The 21,729-nt window shown below is 49.6% G+C and overlaps 1 long non-coding RNA gene across 1 annotated transcript in view; it reads left to right on the forward strand.

Annotated features, from left to right (window-relative positions):
- LOC120399456 overlaps nucleotides 1-21,344 on the forward strand; it is a 32,599-nt gene extending 11,255 nt beyond the window's left edge. The window contains exon 5 of the long non-coding RNA XR_005595178.1: nucleotides 21,233-21,344. This is a non-coding gene — a long non-coding RNA (uncharacterized LOC120399456). The remainder of the gene's footprint in view (nucleotides 1-21,232) is intronic.
- Nucleotides 21,345-21,729: the final 385 nt, after the last annotated feature.

Below are 21,729 nucleotides of genomic sequence, written 5' to 3' on the forward strand. Positions count from 1 at the left end.
AGTGATCACTGCTAAAAAGTCAGTATTTACCAACAATTAGTGTAGCTAAGGAGTGCAGGATTTCTCTGTGCTTAGAATAGAAAATAACTCCACTAGCACATGCACCCCTGCATGGTAACTTATTGTAAAAGTTACTTTTTAATGGTAGTCATTGAAATCGCCTCCCTCTATCTATGGATCTTTGAGTGCTTTGCAATACTGATGAATCAGCCCACCACAAAGCTCCTGAGAAGTGAAAATTCATGACAGCGTAAATGGCAAGGTCTTGAATTTCACTGAGTTTGCACAGAACGAATTTCACCTGCAAACTTAATCAGCAAGTGTGCACAAAGTCTCTATTCTTCCACACAGATTTGTGTACAGCACTGCACTCCATTCTTCCACATGCACACAGCACAGTAAGCGAAGTTAATATTGAAAAGATCACAGTAGCTAAAGTCATATTTGAAATGGTTTGAAGGCATTTTTCAGATTTCAGTGCCCTCGGTGAAATCATGATTTGCACCAGGCTCTGATTATCACCTGGGGAAATTGAAGCCCAAAGCCAGTGACTTGCCCAAATAACACAGTGAGTTTGTGGCAAAGCTGAGCTTAGGAGATCTGGGCTCTGACTTGCTGTCCACCTGTCTTCAACATTCCACAAGAACCTCCTACTATAGGCACCAGCCCTAGTAAGCTACTTCTGAAGCTTGGGAATTGTGGCAGCACCATCACCAGCAGAGAGCTAGTTTCGAGGCAACTTTCTTTGCTTAGCAAAGCCAGGTCAGTTCACTGAATGTGTGCGCGCAAGGCCCTTCATTTTCATTTTGTTTAAAATTTCCCAGGAATTTATCTGTGTTTATTACAAAAAAATTAAAAATAGGTAAAAAAATCAGTGCAAAAAAATTAACTTCACAGTTTTCTGGGTAAATATCAGGGGATGGGGAAAAAAAGCAACAAAGAGAAAAATGGGCCCAGAGGTGGAAGGGGCAAGGGCACCATCTCTTTATGCTGTCTCCTCCACCGCTTCTGCTCTGGAAGGAGAGATGATGGCTTGGGTATCTGGGTGTCACCCGGGTTACTGAGCAGCCATCTCTCCTTCCAGAGCAGGGCGCCGGAATTCTTTTCTTTTTTTTTTTTAAAAGCACTTGAGCACTGATGTGCACGTACGCAGATATATGTGTGTGTATATATATATCTTCCACTACAGTGCCTTCCTTTTGCAGACAGCCTTGTATTTACGCTTAGGCTAACTTATTAACATAAACACATCTACCTAATATAATATACTGAATCTGCTTAACATAATCAGTATTTTCATGTACTTGAGTGGTCCAAATTTCAGGTGTAAAATCAGTGGAAACCAACAGCTTTTGTAAAACCCAGGAATTGTTCAATGAAAACTGAAAACAAAGGGCCTTGCTTGTATGTCATGTACTTCAGAGAGAAGGACTTCTTCCATCTATCACCAAAGTTCAGCCCTTTGACAATGTGCTGGTCATAGGGTGGCCCTGCCTGGAACACCCTCCTGCGGCAGGCCACAGCACAACATGTGCGCCTGCCTCAGTTTCCCTTCTTTAGAATCCCCCAGGGTGAAAGTAACTTAAAGGACTTACCGGTTTGCTGGGGTCCTGAGCAGGGGGGCAGGGCCTCAACCAAAAGAGGTGGGACCTTTAAATCCCTGGGCTCTTTAAATCCAGATTTAAAGGGCCTGGGGCTCTGGCTGTGGTAGCCCCGGGCCCTTTAAATCACTGCCGGAGCCCCATGGTAGCAGTAGCTGCGGCAGTGGCTGGGAGCCCCGGGGCTTGGGCAGAGATTTAAAGGGCCTGGGGCTCCAGCCACTGCCAGGAGCTCTGGGCCCTTTAAATCGCTGCCCGAACCCCAGGGCTCCTGGCCGCTGCTGTTTCCCCAGGGCTCCAGCAGTTGGGCTCTGGTGGTGATTTAAGGAGCCTGGGGCTGCAACAGCGGCGGCTGGAGCCCTGGGCCCTTGAAATCACCACCGGAGCCCGAGATAGCGGCGGCGGCCTGGGGCTCTGGTGGCAATTTAAAGGGCCTGGGGCTGTGGTAGCAGCAGCTGGAAGCCCCAGGCTCTTTAAATCACCGCCAGAGTCCCATGGTAGCGGTAGCTGTGGCGGCGGCCGGAAGCCCTGGGGCTTGGGCAGCGATTTAAAGGGCCTGGGGCTTTTTTGCTGCGGCAGCAGGACTCTGGCAGTGATTTAAAAGGCTCGGGGCTCCGGCCGCTGCTACCGCAGCGAAGCCCCAGGCCCTTTAAATCACTACCGGAGCCCTGGGCTGCCGCCACTACCCCAGGACTCTGGCAGCGGGGCTCTGGCGGCGATTTAAAGGGCCCTGGGTCCAGCTTCTGCCTGGAGCCCCGGGCCCTTTAAATCGCGGCCGGAGTCCCAGGACTCCCAGCTACCACCGATACCCTGGGGCTCCCGCAGTGGGGCTCTAGTGGCGATTTAAAGGGCCAGGTGCTCCGCTGTGGTAGCGGCAGCAGCCTGGGGCTCTGGCAGCAATTTAAAAGGTCTGGGGCTCCGGCCACGGCTGGGAGCCCTGGGCCCTTTAAAATGCTGGCCTGGGGAAGCTGCCCCCTGCCGGTACGGTCGGCAGTGTACTGGTTCTTGCTGGTACATCGTACTGAACCGTACCGGCTTACTTTCCCCTCTGGAATCCCCAGAAATAGTCCAAACAGTCTGAGCACAAATAGCCCTGGCGGGTTAATTTATTACAGAAGAAAGGTACGTAGGAGTCAAAATCACATAATTTATCAAACATTTTAGTAAACAACTTATCAGCTTTGATTAAAGTCTCTCTGTAAGATGACTGGTGGCTCTCTGCGCCAGGGAGCTGAAGGTAGAGGGCCAGAGAAGGCTGAAGATTGGGTGAGGTGTGGTGAGTGATGCTGGAGCTGTACTTGGCGAGTTGCATGTATTGTTTGTATGATGCTGGGGAATTCTGGACTGTGGTTGTGGGACAGCTGCAGGAGATGCCAGCTTCCTGGCCCTCAGCCCTTTTCAGCCTCCCAGCTCTGGCTTTGGTTCTTGGAAGTCAGCAGGCCAGTCCCTCCACTGGCTTGCTAATAATTCCTCCCTCTTTCCTACAGAGTTTTCTGCAGCTTTCCTCAGAGACCTCCCCCAGTCTCCTGCCTGACTCACTCTCTGTCCTCACCTACTCCCCTATTTATATGGCCCCAGGTGCCCTCTCTTAAAACCCAGTTGTGAGCTGATGAGTCACAGGTACACTGGCCCAGCCCTGCTCACTCTTACAGGACCAGTGTCAGCCTGCAATGAAGCAGGTAGACCCTATTCAAACCCTCTGTCATGCAGCCAGAAAACTGCGGTCTCTGCTCGGACTGCAGGGGGAAACAGCCACCATAAGCAATCTAGCAGCTAGCCCTCTTTCGTCGTGCAGGTCGTTTTTGTTGTCAAGAAATAGCCTTTTTTCAAAACACGTTTTGGGAAGAATTGTTAACATTAAAAATGAAAACTGGGAGACTTTAATCAAAGTTGATAGCAGTTGTTTAATAAAAAGTTTGATAAATTAAATGATTTTGACTTAAAACATTGCAAAAATTTTCAAAAGGAAAGATCATGGAGCCCTTTGAAGCCCTGTGGAATGAAAACTTCAAGATTTTTCAAGAAGTGTCTTCATTTCTCCACCACTTAGCTCTGCTGACTGATTAGTGTTTCTCAAGGGAATGCTGACGAGTTGATTAGGTCATATCTGCCTGATTTTCTAGGATTAGGGAATACAAGAGGCAGCAGAGAATGAGACTAGACTAGACAGCCACCCGCCATAATTTGCCCCAACTTTTGTGTTGTGGAAGAATTAGCACCTTTCCTTAGTTAATTTCAGCAATTGCTCATGGGCCTCTGTGCCATAAGTTTATGCTCAGTTGGCTGAAATTTTCAAACAGGTCTAAGCCAAGGGCTTGAGTCACCATTGTGTTACCTCAATTTCACGTTGGTGTAACTCTACTGGAACTGAATGGACTAACACCACTATAAAAGGGGAGTAATGAAAGGGGTAATTAAAACCAAAATGTTTACACCTGTACCCCCCTTATCCATCCAGTTACCTCCTTTAGTTAGGGTGACCAGATGACAAAGATAAAATATAGGGACACAGAGGGGGGTGCGGCGGAGGGGAAAAAAAGCCAGCAGCGGGAAAAAAAAACAAAAAAATCCCCCAAACCACCACCGCTGGAGCGCCCCCCCCCCACGGCCCCTGCCCCCCGCTGCCGCAACCTGGACTGGAGCAGTTCGCAGGGTGAGTGCTGGGGGCCACCCCCTCCCTCCAGGCTTGTGCCGATGGCTGCGCAAGCCTGGGAGGGAGGAGGAATGCCGCGTGCTTGGGGAAGAGGCGGGGCCAGGGCAGAGATTTGGGGAGGGATCCAATGGGGGCTGGGGGAGGGTGGGCAGAGCCCCTCCAAGCTCCACCTGTGCCGGAGCGGAGGGCAAAATTGCTTGTTTGTCCAGTGTCCCAACCGAACATCGGTCGAGACGTGGGACAAACAAGCAAATATCGGGACAGTCCCGATAAAATTGGGACGTCTGGTCACCCCACCTTTAGTGCCAATCCCCTTTTGATGGACAGGCCTGGGTTCTTCTGGATCCTGCCCAGTGGTGAGCTGGAGCCAGTTCGCAAGAACCGGTTGTTAAATTTAGAAGCCAGTGTAGAACCAGTTGATAAAGGAGTGGCCCAGCTTCCCCGGGGGTGGGGGGCAATTTAAAGGGCCTGGGGCTTCCAGCAATGGCTGAAACCCCAGGCCCTTTAAATTGCCACCAGAGCCCCACTGCTGGAGCTCTGGGGTAGGGCTGCGGGGCTCTGGGGGCTATTTAAAAAGTCCGGGGCTCGCGCTGCTTCTACCAGCCCTTTAAGTAGTCGCCAGAGCCCCGCTACTACTCCAGGGCTCCGGGAGCTATTTAAAGGACTGGGGCGGTAGAAGCAGGAGAGCTGCGGGCCCTTTAAATAGCCCCCAGAGCCCTGGGATAGCAGGGGGCTCCAGGGGCTATTTAAAGGGCCGGGGTGGTAGAAGCAGGGGAGCCCCAGCCCTTTAAATAGCCCCCAGAGCTCAGTGATGAGCTCCCAAAATCCTAAGAACCGGTTCCCTACAGGGTCCTCGGCAGCACTTCGGTGGCGGGGCAGCGGGGCCGAAAACCCGGAGCGAGTGAAGGCCCCCACCAACCTCTCTCCGCCGCCGCCGAAGTGCCGCCGAGGACCCGGTAGGGAACCGGTTCTTAGGATTTTGGGAGCTCATCACTGATCCCGCCACTCACTCAGCAGGGTGTAGCTTCTTTTTCTTCCCATATGAATTTATTTGGTGATGTGTCCACCCCCCTTGCTTCTTCTTGGCAGGGTCACCAGGGCAGCTTGGGAGAAAAATTCCAATCACAGGGTAACCCCCACTTACTAGCCAGATAGCTGGAGACTTTCAAGAAATAACATAAGCACATAAAATATATTGTAACACAGTAATCAGATTAGTCACTGGTGCCCATGCTGATAATACCCATGAATTTCCCCAGTCATGTGACCTGATACAGCAAAGTAAAATTAGTGTCCCATTGGTACACATACTTTGATGACACGTACCTTGATGACCTCTGACCACAGTATCTTCTGTGCAGCAGTTAGCGATGTGGCTGACTGGGCTCACTACAACCCAAAAGACACACAAGTGGGATAAGGTGGTAAGTCCCTCTGCAGATTTAATAGGGAAGCGGTTAATAAAATCCCCAAACCCATACCCTCTGGCTTGAGAACACAGTTCAGGTCATAGGGGGAGGGAGGTCTCCCAAACAATCTCCCTGACTAGCTAACTAAGATGGCGACTCACAACTCCACGACAGATCCTCAGGTTCAGAGATGGCTCTGGACTCCTCGGTCGCTGCAGAGGGGCTGATGATCACTTCTGGCTGGGATCCTCTTCACGCAGGAATCAGGCTGCTTCTGGTTCCGAGGGGTGCAGGGCTCAAGATGTGGATTACGAAACTGAAATCCAAACTTTTGTCTCCTACTCCAGTGCTCAGGCGGCAGCAGCCCTGAATTAGCAGCCAGAACAGAGCTGGCCATGTGGTGACTGATCTCACCTAGGGAGCTGGAGGGCTAACTCAGCTTGCTGGGGGCAGATTTCCCAACAAAGTTCTACCAACTGGGAGTCACCTTGGAGAGGGAAAGGCTCACGCTGGGAGATCTTGCTTTCAGGTCCACAGAGGCCAGTTCTCAGGGGAAACCCTACAGGCAGGCCTGGGACTCATCAACTCCCCACTAGGGTTACCAAATTTCTAATTGCACAAAACTGAACACCCTTGCCCTGCCCCCTCCCTTCCCTGAGCTCCCAGGGAAGGGCATCTCATTCTCTATTGGTTGGGGAGCAGACTCTGAGTCTGCCCTTGGCTCCCCTTCCTACCAGGGACAGTGTGTGTCTCCCTGAGGTACCAGCATACAGGGCCCCAGGAATCTAGGTTACCTCCTTTGGGGGTTACATATTTTGCCCATGGAAAAATTAGCAATTTGAGCACAAACAGCATTTGCTTTGCATTTCCCAATCATGTATCTGGGCACCAAATGCAAACAAGTGTTGTCACGAATGAACAGAGCACTCCTGAAAATGTGGTCTCCATGTCACAGAAACCAAACACAAAGATCCATTCTGCCACGTAATTAAACAAACAAACAAATTGAAAACCCTATTAAAACAACTACATCCTCAGCACTTTTCAAAGATCATGGTACCTAGCCCATTTAACATTACTAAATCAGGAACTTATGGTATGTCTGCTTCCATACCATAGAAATGTCACCTGAACTATATAAAAAGCCAGCCCTCACCAACATCTGTAACATCTTCTAAGTACCTTAAAGCACCCAGTACTTGTAAGTGTACAGCACCACAGAACTCAGAGTTCAGCAACACACGAGGCATGTGTGCACATGTACAGCATGCACCACATCATTCACAGTTACAGAAAAACACACAGGGTAATATTTATAGGTTTACAGCAAGCATTACACAATTCCTAACAGCACCCAAACCTTCCTGGCCTGAGCACAGTCCAGCATAGCATATTAATGTGGCTGGCCATTAAAGTGCTTTTACAAAGTCTCTCTCAACTGACTAGCTCCAAACTGAGCTCTTGTAATGACCCTTGAGTTTGGCCTTTGTGTCAAACTCAGCAGATAGCCGCTCCACTTCCGCCTTCCCCCGCATTGCCTCACAGATATTATGCAGGACAGAACATTCAGCTGTCACCATTGGGATATTTTTCTCACTGAGATCCAATCTTTTAAGTAAACAACACCAGAGTCCTTTCAATCTCCCAAAAGCATTCAATTGTCATTCGGCACCTGTTGAGCTTGTAGTTGACTCTTTCCTTGGTGTGATTAAGGTGATCAGTGTACAGCTTCATGAGCCAGGGAATCATAGAATCATAGGACTGGAAGGGACCTTGAGAGGTCATCTAGTCCAGTCCCCTGCACTCATGGCAGGACTAAGTATTATCTAGAACAGTGCTTTTCAAACTTTTTTTCTGGCAATCCAGTTGAAGAAAATTGTTGATGTCCGTGACCCAACAGAGCTGGGGATGAGGGGTTTTGGGTGTGGGAGGAGCTCAGGGCTGGGGCAAAGAGAGTTGGGGTGTGGGGATGAGGGGTGCGGGGAGGGGCTGGGAATGAGGGGTTCAGGGTTTGGGAGGGGGCTCTGGGCTGGGGCAGAGGGTTGGGGTGTGGGAGGGGGTCAGGGCTCTGGGATCAGGGTGCAGGCTCTGGAGTGGAGCTGGGGATGAGGGGGTTGGGGTGCAGGAAGGGGCTCTGGGTTTGGGGGGGCTCAGGACTTGGGCAGGTGATTGGGGCACGGGGTTGGGGTGTGAGCTTACCTCGGGCAACTCCCGGTCAGCAGCACAGCAGGGGTGCAGAGGCAGGCTTCCTATCAGTCCTGGCACCGTGGACTGCACTGCGCCCTGGAAGTGGCCAGCAGCAGGTCCAGCTCCTAGGTAGTGACTCGCAAGCGGCTCCATGCAGCTCTCACCCACAGGTACTGCCCCCCGGCTGCGATTGGCCAGAAACTGTGAAGAGCCAGTGCTCAGGGCGGGGGCAGCGCGCGGAGCCCTGTGCCCCTCCCCCACCTAGAAGCCAGACCTGCTGCTGGCCACTTCCGGGGCACAGTGTGGTGTTAGAACAGGTAGGGACTCCCTTAGTCAGGCAGCACCACTGACGGGACTTTTAACGTCCTGGTCGGCAGTGATGACCAGAGCCGCCACAACCCAGTCCCTTCCATTCCGTGACCCAGTTTTGAGTCGTGATACGCAGTTTGAAAACCACTGATCTAGCCCATTCCTCACAGGTCTTTGTCTAAACTGCTCTTAAAAATCTACAATGATGGAGATTCCACAACCTCCCTAGTTTTTCCTAATGTCCAAAATAAACCTCCCTTGCTGCAAGAAGCCCATTGCTTCTTGTCCTATCCTCAGAGATTAAGAAAAACAATTTTTCCCCTCCTCCTTGTAACAACTTTTTACATACTTGAAAACTGTTATCATGTCTTCCTCCTCCCCCCGCAAGTCTTCTCTTTTCCAGACTAAACAAATCCATTTTTTTCAGTCTTCCCTCATAGGTCATGTTTTCTAGACCTTTAATCATTTTTGTGGCTCTTCTCTGGACTCTCTCCAATTTGTCGACATCCTTCCTGAAATGTAGTGCCCAGAACTGGACACAATATTCCAGTTGAGGCCTAATCAGCGTGGAGTAGAGTGGAAGAATTACTTCTCATGTCTTGCTTACAACAGTCCTGCTAATACATCCTAGAATGATATTCATTTTTTTTGCAGTGGCATTACACTGTTGACTCATATTTAATTTGTGGTCCACTATGACCCCCAGATCCCTTTCCACAGTACTCCTTCCTAGGCAGTCATTTCCCATTTTGTATGTGTGCAACTGATTGTTCCTTCCTAAATGGAGTACTTTGCATTTGTCCTTATTGAGTTTCATCCAATTTACAAGCAAGGGATAGGCTGATTCTCCTGCACCCCCCACCCACCGAATCACTATTGGCATTTCTGTGTCACCAATGATAATCCACTAGTCAGGAAAGAATGTCCCTGCTTCCAGCTTTCTGACCAGCCCACGCTGATGTCAGTGAAGTGCCCCCGGTGATCCACCAACACTTGTGTAACCATAGAAAAGTAGCCCTTTCAGTTGATGTGCTCTGTGACAAGGTGGGCTGATACCAAAATAGGTGCATGCGTGCCGTCTATCACTTCACTGCAGTTCGGGAACCCCATTGCTACAAATCTATCTATGATGTCTGGCACATTACCGAGAGTCACAATCATGGGCGTTCTCCCATCAACGAAGGTACTCTACCTCCCCGAGAGGCAGTAACTAGGTTGATAAGAGAATTCTTGCATCGACCTAATACTGTCTACACCAGGGCTTAGATTGGTTTAACTGTGTCGCTCAGGAGTGTGGATTTTTCACACCCCTGAACGAAGTAATTATACTGACCTCATTTCTGACTATAGACCATCTCTACGTCTCAGTTTTAGGCTCAACTGAGATCCACAAACTGCCCATCAAACCCTGTAGGCACCTAAACTCACTCAGCACCTACATTTTCAGGCTAAAAGTTCCCTTGGAGCCTGAATTGCTGCCACTGTGCATGTGCACTGCTCTCTCACTCTAAGAATAGGCATTGACCAGTGCACCCACAGGGGAAAAAATGGTGGATGCTGAGTACCCACAAGCAGCCCCCTATCAGCTCCCCCCCAGTGCCTCCCGCCGGCAATCAGCACCTCTGCCCCCCTCTCCACGCCTCCTGCCCACCACAATCAGCTGTTTCGCGGCATACAGGAGGCTCTGGGGGGGAGGAGCGTGGGTGCAGCGTGCTTGGGGGAGGGAGTGGAACAGGGTGGGAAGAGGCAGGGCAGGGGTGGAGTGGGGGCAGGAAGAGATGGGGTGGGGTGGGGCCTTAGGGGAAGGCATGGAGTGGGGGTGGAGCCTGGCGCAGAGACGGGAGTCGAGCACCCCGACACATTGGAAAGTCAGTGCCTGTGACTCTAGGCATCTGGATGTCTATCTCCCACCTAAGCCCAAGGATTAGGTGGGAGAAGACTTCTAGGAGGCTGGCTCATCTGAGCTGGCTCATCTGATTAAAGAGCTTTAAACTAGACACTGGGACAACAAGATAACAGATATAGCCAGAGAGGAATAACAGAAACATGGTGGTATATCAATAATGAGGTAAAATGTAATGAGATAACTAGCGCTGCAATGGACAATACGGAGTCTGTTTGGGCAAAAACAAATGCTAGTAATAATAATAGGGCTCAGCTTAAATAAATGGGAGGATAATCAATAGTGCATCTGAGACTAGAAAGGGCTAATTTTACTAAATTAATATCAAATATCTGGAACTTATACTATCTGTGTCTTTAATGGAGGCTAATGAAGGGAAGGGATAGATATAGGAGGGATGGGATGGAATGAAGGGGGGGGGACATTACGGTAGCTGAGCTGAGGTAGAAACCAAACTAAGCTTAACGGAAGTAATCGGGGGCCCGATAATCTTCATCCTAGAATAGGCCTGTTAGTCATTTAGGGATGTCTCGGATATAAACTGTCAGTCAGGAAATTCAGTTTAAGATTAAGCTAGATAAGTTTATGGAGGGTGCCATCTTGCAGGAGGTCAGACTAGATGATCATAATGGTCCCTTCTGATCTTGAATTCTATGATTCTATGATGATCCACAAACTAGGGGAAGATAGGCATATGCCTTCCTCTCTCCTGTGCGGGGTCCAATCCAGTAGGCAAGCTCAGAGGTCACCTATCAGACTGAGTCCTGTTCAAAATCTGGCAGGGGAGGGGTGTGCACTGCCCAGGGCTGGCTCCAGGGTTTTTGCCACCCCAAGCGGCGAAAAAAAAAAAAGCCGCGATCGCGATCGGTGGCAGCTCCACCGCGCCCCTTTCTTCTTCGGCAACAATTCGGCGGCAGGACCTTCCTTCCGAGAGGGACCGAGGGATCTGCTGCCGAATTGACGCCGAAGAGCCCGACGTGCCGCCCCTTCCCCTTGGCCGCCCCAAACACCTGCTTGCTCAGCTGGTGCCTGGAGCCAGCTCTGGCACTGCCCACCTTATAACAATTAGGCAATGGTTAGAGCACTCCCCTGGGCTGTGGGAGACCCAGGCTCAATTCCTCTCCTATGCCTGATGAGGAGCAGGGATTTGAACAGTGGTCTCCCGCCTCTCAGGAGAGTGCTCCAAGCACGAAGCTAGGGGTTGTTCTGACGTGGGACTCCTTCAGTCTCGCCTCTTGACGCTGTTCCACTGTTGATAAATTCATGTATAGTCATTGGGAAAGAAAAAGAGAATGACTCTGTAGCCCAATGGTTCTCAGTCAGGGGTACACGTACCCCTGGGGACACGCAGAGGTCTTCCAGGGGGGTACATCAACTCATCTAGACATATGCCTAGTTTTACACCAGGCGACATAAAAAGCACTAGCGAAGTCAGTACAAACTAACATTTCATACAGCCCAGCTTTAGGAACTTAAGGGGCAGGGTTTGGCACACGTCCCTCTGGTCTGCATTTCCCACTGGCTAGCTCAGACAGCTCCTTACCGAACATTCAGGCTTTTCTGGATTGCAGTCTAAGGCACCTATCGCACCCCATTCATTGTACAGGGAGTCCACCTGTCTTTGCAGATAGCAGTGCTGTTCCCAGGATTTTCTAGTGCTACAATGTGCACAATCACACAGGAAGCCAGTGACGGAGCAGGGCCTGGAACCCAGCATTCCCCCATCTTAGGGGACTGCCCAAACCACTGGACCATCCTTGTTCTCATTTTACCACTAAGACATGGCCTCCTATTGACTTTCATGGGCTAAGGCCCAAATTTCCTGTTAACTATGACACAGGAAGGGGACAGCATTGGCTGGCAAACCAGCATATTGCAAGTACATTTGGGAATGTTTGGGATGCTGGAAATTTTCACAGGTTGTTCCTGAAAACTGTACCAAGCACAGGACAGCACCATGTTCAGTATGTGCTATTTGAAACAAAAGGTGGGTGGGTGAAGGCCTTTAGGAAAACACCTGCTGCATGGTGAACTATCTGCATGCCCTGCAACAGAAAAGTGCTCTTTGTTAGCATTTCTGTGAGCCCTGAGGATAAGGCACATTTGGCAGGGCTAACTGGCAGCATCCAGCGGAGGGGTGATCCCAGGGGAGGGAGGGAAGTCATCCAAAACCGCTCTCCGGCTTGAGGACAGAATTTTAACAGGGGCTGTGTATGCCCCGCAGTACAGCAGTAACCAATCCTCTTCGTATTGCTCACCTCTGTCGGCTTCTTCACATCAGGGCACAGCTGCTCACTTGTGTCTCTTTCTCATGGTTTGCCCTCCAAGGTGTCATCACAGCTGAAAGGAAAGAGAAATAGCCGCAACAGGGCTGTAACCGTCTCTAAAGGAGAAGAAACTGCGTTACTCGGCATTTTATATTGACCAATTTGTTCAGGCTAGCGTCACACTGGGCTCTTAATGCTGCTTTGGTGTCTTATGCTGCTTTCTTCTTGGCTCCATTTTTCTCTTTTTAATATCACTATCTAGTTTTGCAGTTCTTAAATGTGGTTTCTATTTTGCCCTCTGCTGTGGCAAAGAGGGCTAATCAGGGGTGGCTCTAGACATTTTGCTGCCCCAAGCATGGAGAGTCCAATGGTCCCGCGGCTTCGGCGGACCTCCCGCAGGCATGCCTGCGGGAGGTCCAGGCATGCCTGCGGGAGGTCCAGGCATGCCTGCGGGAGGTCCAGCGAAGCCGCAGGACCAGCGGACCCTCCGCAGGCAAGCCGCCGAAGGCACCCTGCCTGCCGCCCTAGCAAGAGCAAATGGGACAAATGCTCCAAATGGGTATGGAGGAACCTGGGGGCGGGGTGGCGAGCAGCAATGCCAGCCCTACGCAGGGGGGAGGCAGGGCTTGGGTGGGGGACAGGCAGGGCTCCAGAGAGCAGCAACACCAGACACCAGCCCTGCACGCAGGGGGAGGTGCGGGGGAGAAGCCTCAGGTGAGGGGCTTGGGCCAGCCCTGTACAGGGGCCACTAAAAAGCCAATGCCACTTTGTCACTGGTGACCGGTATCTACGGCCTTGATCCTATTGACACTCAGGCATGAGTAGTCCCATTGACTTCAGTAGGACCACTCACATGTGTAGAGCCTCGGGATGAGAGTACGAGATAACTCTACCTAGATTTATACCTTTCCTGCCACACTGGTATCATAACTATTTCCCATTCTAAGTACAGAGGGGAAAGGGTGGTGACGACAGCAGGTTCAGTATTTACCATCAACATTTTACTGGAAAATGTTTCATCACCCACAGTTTGAAAACACAAACATTTCCACCAGCTTCCGTGGGAAGTGGGAGTAAATGCTGACTTTTTAAATGGTTACCGCTTTATGAGAGCATGGAAAATCCTTCCTTCCATGTTCTTACTTGAAAAATGATGATGGGCTTTGGAACGTTAAGATATAAGCTTCAAATTTAGCTTGCTTTGAAAATGGCTTGTGGCTTGTAAACAAGCCAGCTTCTTAGGAGCTCGGCTCAATACTGGTTTTTAAGGTTGTGGATGTTTAAAGCCAGGATTTTGTGCCTACGGGTGCATTTGACTTCTGCTTGTTTCAAAGCAGTTTCAAGTGAAGGGCGGGTACTAAACCACTTTAGCCTTGAGTTGAGAAGCTTAATTGTTTACAGCCTTCGGACTGGCTTAGCAGCTGCTTTCACAGACTGTAAGGTTCCTGAGCACTTAAGGTCACTGTTAAACTAACTTAAGCTCTTAAAACTTCCTGAAGTGCTTAAGGGGCCTGAAATGAGTTAAAGCAGTTTGTCTCAACTCCTTAAGGACCTAGTTTTACAGATGGCTGAGTTCATGATGCATCTGTTTGCTCCAAAAGCCAAATTATAGGGCTTTCAGAGCTCTGTGAGATTTCAGTCCTGCTCCTGTTCTGCTCTTAAGCTATGCAGGGCTGCAGCCTCCAGGTATGTCCGCATCACAAGCGCTACAATGGCACAGCTGCATCTACTCTGCTAGAGCGTAGCTGCCTACGGAAGGGGTTTTCCATTGCTGCCATACATCAACCCCCTTGAGAGGCTGTAGCTAGGCCCATGGAAGACTTCTTCCATCAACCTAGTGGTGTCTACACTGGGGCTTAGGTTAGCTTAACTACGTCTCTCAGAGGTGTGACTTTTTCACACCCCAAGTGAGATAGCTATGTCAACCCTAAGTTTTAGATGTAGGTCAGGCCTGTGGTTTAAGGCACTGGTTTTAAAACTTTTTTTCTGGCGACACAGTTGAAGAAAATTGGAGGAAGGAGCTCTGGGTTGGGGTGGGGCTCAGGGCTGGAGTAGGGGTGCAGGAGGAGGTCAGGGCTCTGGGCTGGGGTGTGGGTGGCTGTGAGGTGGGGCTGGGGATGAGGGGTTTCGGGTGCAGGAACGGGGTCTGGGTTTGGGAGGGCACAGGGTTGGGGATTGAGGCACGGGATTGGGGCAGGGAATTGAGGTGCGGTATTTGGGCAGGGGCTTACTTCTGTTGGCTCCCAGTCAGCAGTGCAGCCAGTGTGCAGAGGGAGGCTTCCTGCCTTTTCCTAGCACTGCGGACCACACGGCGCCCCGGAAGCAGCCACCAGCAGGTCTGGCTCCTAGGCGGAGGTGTGCAAGCAGCTCTGCGCAGCTCTCGCCCACAGGCACTGCTCCCCACCCCGACCCCCCAGCTCCCATTGGCTGGGAACTAGCCAATGGGAGTGCAGAGCCAGTGCTAGGGGCAGGGGCAGCGCGCAGAGCTCCATGGCCCCCCTGCCTAGGAACTGGACCTGCTGCTGGCTGCTTCCAGGGTGCAGCGCAGTGTCAAAACAGGTAGGGACTAGCCTGCCTTAGCCAGGCAGCACCACTGATGGGACTTTTAACGGCCCGGTCACCAGACCAGAGCCGCCGCGACCCAGTGCCTTACATTCCACGACCCAATTCTGGGTCGCGACCCAGGGCTTGAAAACCACTGGTTTAAGGAATAGGCACTTAAAGCTGGTGTAAACTTTGCAAACAGAGTAACTTCATGTCCGCTCAGTTTGTGAGCTCAAGGGAATTCCACTGACTGAACTTACAAGCTGAATCTCTCTATATTTTGTTCTTCTTTATTGAAAAATTAAATAAAAAAGTGAATGCAATGTTAAGACTGAGAGACTAATCCCTGCTGTTAGTTTTCCAGGAGGAAAGAGGAGAATACAAAAATGTATGTTTCATAGTATGGGCTATTGCTACTGAAGGCAAAACCAAATCCCTCTTATGGGGCATTCCACCCACAATACATGTGTTTTAGTCATGCAGTGAACAACCATGGCAGTGAGAGAATGACGTTGGGAGCAGAAAGGGCTTCAGATAATGCCTCAAAGAGGAGCTGCGGAATGTACTGCTGCTTCTCTTTGAAAGAAAACAAAATTTGCCAAATGCCATAGGAATCAGTGACGTGAGAGAGAAACCCATTCTTCAGAAAGTCTCTGCACAACACTTCTCAAGCTACCTGGGCTACCCAAAGAATTAGGCTGTGTGAGGGAGTTGGCTGGCTGTCAGATGAGCTCTCATGACATCAGTAGGCTGGGTAACTGCATTTAGCCAATGTCATATTTGATGGAAATGGTCTAGGCTTCTGTCAGAGGGTGTCACAGTTCAGGGCTGCAAATCACACCAGTGTGGGGTGTCACCACTTGCCCTGGAACACTGGATGCCTTACAGTACTTTGCTGTTGTACCTGTAGCTCCCAAACTGGGCCACTCACAACCAGCCTACAGGGCACACCCTGAGCATCTATGTGCTAGATGGCCCTGGTTCAGCAGCTCTGACTCCAGCAGCTTGCCTCAAGCCCCCAGTCCTCACTCTGGCTTCCACCAGCCTTGGTACTGTGTATATACACACCTGCCTACTGTTTTTTTCCACTCCATGCATCTGATGAAGTGGATTTTAGCCCATGAAAGCTTATGCCCAAATAAATTCATTAGTCTCTAAGGTGCCACAAGGACTCCTCGTTGTTTTTGCTGATACAGACTAACACGGCTACCACACTGAAACCTACGACTACTTGGTTACATTTGTCCAGTCCCAAATTTTCCCAGAACCACGTGCTCTGCAATGTCCAGCCCTCTCCTGGACAGTTCAGAGAAATAATATGGTTCATTGGTTCCTTTAAGACACATCACAGCTTATTAACTTAACACAGTAAATACACCCTTCCCTTTAAACACTGCACTGGGTTGGTTTATGGTAAAAATGAAATAAATGTATTAACAGAATATACACAGGCTATAGTGAATTCAAGTACAAGGAATGAAGAAAGAAGGAGTTACAAGTAAAATAAAACAAAACATGCTTCTAAATGTCAAACACACTCTAGCAAGATACAGGCTTTGTTCCAAATGGTTTCTCTCACTAACCATTCTTCCTTCCAGCTGTGGCTGACTTGTGGAAGATCTTGACTGAGGGGAAGAATACAAGGTGCTGTCTTCCCTTGGCTTCTTAGCTGAAAGATTTTTACCTAAGCAGATTTCTCACATATATTCAGCTCCAGAGACTCCATCCCTTCATTGGTGGAAGGACCCATCTTTCTCAGCTTGCAAGAGCTCTGGTCTCTTGTATCTGTCTAGTGATGGATGCCAAAGATGGCTTCTGTCCTTGCTTATATCTTCCAAAGTTCAATGACCACAGGATGGCCTCATGCTGTTCTTCCCTTCCTGTGGGCTTCCCACCCCCTGTATGTAAATGGGGCTTCCATTGTTTCTGATTCCACCATGCTTAATTTACATAGGAGACAGGTAAATGGCTGTGACACTCCCTTGTATCTGGGCCAACTGTACAGCCTAATATCGAGTATCCATAACTCCTTACGTAGTGTTAACACATACATTGCACAATATTAATCACCAGTCTGTCATTAGCTTTTAGAAAATACCTCACGCTATACTGTAGACAATTAGTTGATTCAGTTGCTTATCACTTGAGGTTCAGCCCCCCACCCCCACCAGTAAACCTTTGCAATTTATTATGTGAGCATTAAAACCCAGACCAAGCTTTTCTTCCCTGCAGGAGTGTAGACACCAGGCTGTCTCCTCCCCCCTTTCCTAATGTGAGGTTTGCCCCCTTCCATTGTTAGTTTGATGGGTCTGTTTACTGTGTATATGTAAATTGAGGTAAACACACATTCTTTATGTTTAGGATAAACATGTTTAACAACTCCCGCCAGGGGTGAAAGTAATTTACAGGACTTACCGGTACTGCCGGAGTCCTGAGAGAGGCGTGGCCTCATCCGGAAGGGGCGTGGCCTCTCAAGATTTAAAGGCCCTGGGGAACCAGCTGTGGCTGGGAGAACCAGAGCCTTTAAATTAACCAGGGGCTCCCAGCTGCAGAGGTGGCTGGGAGCCCCCTGGGGCTCAGGGGCAAATTAAAGGGCCCGGGGCTCTGGCCGCCAGGGGGAACCCCGAGCTTTGCGGGGCTGGGGCAGGGATTTAAAGGGCCCAGAGCTCCTGCCGCTGAGGGAAGCCTGGAGCCCTTTAAATCCTGGCCCCAGCCCAGCTGTCAGAGCCGTGGCTGGGATTCAAAGAGCTCAGGGCTGCCCACCGGAGCCGCAGCCGGGATTTAAAGGGCTCTGGGCTGCCCGCAGTGGCGGGGAGCTCTGAGCTCTTTAAATCCCAGCCCCGGCCTGGCCGCTGGAGCTGCAGTCAGGATTCAAAGGGCTCTGGACTGCCCGCAGTGGCGGGGAGCTCTGAGCCCTTTAAATCTCAGCTGCAGCCAGGATTTAAAGGGCTCTGGGCTGCCCGCAGCCGTGGGGAGTTTTGAGCCCTTTAAATTCCCGCCCCAGCCCAGCCGCCAGAGCTGCGGCCGGGATTCAAAGGGCTCTGGGCTGCCTGCAGCCACGGGCAGCCCAGTGCCCTTTCAATCCCCGCCGTGGAAGTCGATGCGGTCCGGCACGGGGTACTGGCTCTTGCCAGTACCCCGTACCGGACCGGCTTACTTTCACCTCTGACTCCCGCTGACACACCTGGTCTACACATCCTTTTGTTATAATTCCAGCATAAACTCAGACTCTCAATACACATCTCAGACATACATCACACAAGAATATTAATGATCAGTGAGTTGGTAGTTTTCAAATGATATCTCACATGGCATATTTTGTACAAAGATTATTACAATACTGCGTAGGGTGTGAACACAGGGGTGCTTCATGTCACAGCTCCTTACACCAAGTTAGTTACATCTATGTATATTCAATAATATCTGAAATAGATTTGGCCAGGATGTGGTAGTGGTTGCAGTTATTTTCTTGCCAGTTATTGTTCATGTTGCTATTATAGTCATTACTGCTACTGACTGGCTAAAAATGTGGCATATAGCAAATCTGTGGTAGAACATGCTACTGTTTTTATTACCCCTTCCTCTCTTCCACACATCCCCTCTCTCCCTGCCAAACACACACCCTACATTGGCTTGTCTTGGGATTATCATTTCCTCTGTGCTTGTACAGCGCCTAGCACACTGGGCTAACAACCTAGAAGAGGTCTCTAGGTGCTACTGCAATACACGTGATCAGTAATAAATGATCATACTAGCAGTACATCTGAATCGAAATGATCCCCTTTCCCTGAAAGAACACAATGGCGCACTTTCAAAGAATATAGCTCAAGTATTTCTTGCACCACATGAAGTTTCCTCCATCTGCCTTATTTAATGCCTCAGACAATCTGGCTACTTGCAAAGGTAACATTTCATAGCCAGAAGGAACCAGTGATCATCTAATCTTGCCTTCTGCATAACACAGGCCATTACATTTCACCCAGTTTACCCCCCACCCCCAATTGAGCCCAAAGACTTCAGAGAACTGAAATGTTTTAGTCTCACTAAAGACTAAACTGTTGTGTGCCACAGGCAGAGAACAGGGAAGAATAAGGTACCAGCAATATCTGAGGCCCCTACAGTGGAATTTCTTGTGTCCTGTCTCCTGCTGTGGCCAATCTCCAGATGCTTCAGAGGGAGGTTTGGGGGTAAAGAGGGGGAAGGCCCAGAATACATCTGGCCAGTTGTGTATTTGGGGCAATCCACAAATTATGTAACACATTATGGGGTGGGTAATCCTTAATTTTGCATGTTTCTTTCAGTGTTACAAGGGATGGGTAAGACTTAAAGTGTTACATCATTTAGGGACATACCTTTGGGGTTGAAAACCACACAACAAAAAATACCTTCCTGACCCCTGCAGGCAACCATCTGAAGCCCTGAAGCATGATATTTGATTATAATCATTGTCTTACTACACAGCAGCAAGTGTTACAAGCATGTTGAACCAATGCAATTCTCCCCCATGGTCTATGAAGAAGGAACACACAGGGGGAATTCATAGATTTCAAGGCCAGAACAGAAGGGACCATCATGACCAACAGCCCAATTTGGTTTTGTTGGAATTGGATTTGATAGTAGGGTTAGATCTGTGTTGGCTGCAGAGAGATGCTGAGATTGTTTATGATATTCAGCAGATTGTTTTCTCTTTTATACTATATCTTTTTATGTTATATGTGAGGTTTAGGGATTGGCTTTATGTGTAATGGCTCTGACATTTTGGGTTTCTTGGCGAACTTATAGAGAGGGATTAGAAAAGTCAAGCCCGTGAAAAGAACTTGTTATTTCATAAACCATGTGTAGTTATTCCTATAGACACACTGCCCTGCCCCACAGTGCTCTGTGTAGCTATGCTGTCATGGCCTCCTGCTGGTAGTTGTCTTTAACTCCCACCAAGCTTTGTGTGGGTGGGTTCACTGTACAGGAGAGAGAGAGACAGAGAGCAGGGCGGGGGCGGGGGGAAAGGGGGAAATCACCATCTCCCAAGGGGAAATCCCCATGGATTTGCTGCAGGGTGATGCTCCAGAGAGTGGCCATCTGCCAGCTTTGCCCCACCAGGCTTCTGGTGCAATCACTTCAGAGGCTCTGCTCTAGCAAAGTATTAAGTACTGGCTTAACTAGATTAGTCCCATTGACTTTAATGGGGACTGCGCACAAGCTTACGTGCCTCGCTGAGTTGGAGCCGCAACAAGAGCAGAGGAGCTTCCACAGATACAGGGGTGGGGAGGAAGAACCATACCAGGGAGCTACCGAGTCTCCCCTCCTCCTCCCCCGCAACATGTGCATGTACACATGCGTGCTTCCTCTCTCCTCCCGCACCCCTCTGTGACGCTGGCCCATTTCCACTGGGTTTGGATTGCATTCACTCACATTAGGCCATATGCTCCCTCCCATCTGCTAACTATATTCTGCATGAGAGAATGAGAAAAATGTGCGTCTTTAATGCACAGCAGGTAAATGATGGATTCTGCCTCTGATCAATCAAGTTTACTTTGCAGTTAAGTGCAAGCAGTCCCAGACTCTAGCCAGCCTCAACGTGGCCTTGCATACTGTCTGGGAGCTGTGAGAAACGCGCAGAGATTCTTTCCGAGACAGAAGAAAGTGGAAGAGGACATTGCCTGTAACATCCAAGGAGAAAGTGGGTACAGTGTAGCACAGGGCAAGTTAGCCAATAATTATTGACAATGAGAAAGAGCCAGAGGAAAGAATCATGAAACTGTCAGCACAATGTACGGCTGCTGTCAAAGTAACAAAGCAAGCACTTGGATATACAATCAGGAGGAGCACCAGAGATGGCAGAAAATACTATTCTAGCACAGTGTGTAGGACTCAGACAACATTCAGACAACTGAGTCCAATTATGGACACCAGAATATAAAGTAGCAAGGGCACGGAGGCTATATAAACAGACCAGGGATGGCGAGAAGGGGTGATGAAAGGATTTGGTGATGCTGCTCGCTGGGGAAAGAGCTAAATGTACAGGAGCCTGTTTTGAACCGGTGTCATTCATCAGGATTTTTGGATGCTCCCCTCTGCTCCCAAAAAAGAACTGGCACAAAGAGAGAATTCAGAGCAAACATTTTCAAGAACTGGTTAACAAATTACCTGAGCAGCCTATATACAAAAATCTACAGGTAGGACCAAACCCAAATAGCCCTCAGCACCTCTGGTATAATATATTGAGAACCCAATTATTTGAGTCCATCTTTCTCCCGACCAGCCTCCCCCTGGCTCTGGCTCATGGAGCCCAGAAGGTCGTCATCTCTTTTACGAGATCTGGGTTATCTTACTAAATTGAGCTCACTTCTTGATTTCCTCCTCAGGCCGGGACTGAACTGTGATTTGCAGAACATTGGCTTTGTACCATTCTCTGTGCCACACCTACCTCCCCTGGAGCCACACGGGGCAGAGAACTGAATCTCAGCCTCTCGCAGGAAAGAATGGTTAAGTATTTGGCATAACACATGGCACCTTCACCCACTCTTTGCCAACTGCAAGGCCCTGAATAGCTATAACTGGGCCCTGCAAGACATCCTTTGAAATCCTGCCAAGTGTCTAGAATGCCGCACTCCCCAGCATCTCTATATCTCGTGCTTTGGCACGGAGATAAAACCTTTTTTTTTTTTTTGGCTGGAAAAACATAAAACAACATCTGTGTACCTGATTGGATTGTTCCCTTTCACTGCTAGCTGAACCATGCCTGCACAGATGAGGGTGTGTCTGGCTCATTTCCAGATTCTCCCAAAACAACCAGTGCTCTAGCAATGCTCTCTCTCTCTCTGAAAGAATCCTCCTTTGACACTGGACAGAGCCTAACACC

Source organism: Mauremys reevesii, linkage group 1 (assembly GCF_016161935.1).
Source record: "Mauremys reevesii isolate NIE-2019 linkage group 1, ASM1616193v1, whole genome shotgun sequence".
Taxonomy (NCBI): Eukaryota; Metazoa; Chordata; order Testudines; family Geoemydidae; genus Mauremys; species Mauremys reevesii.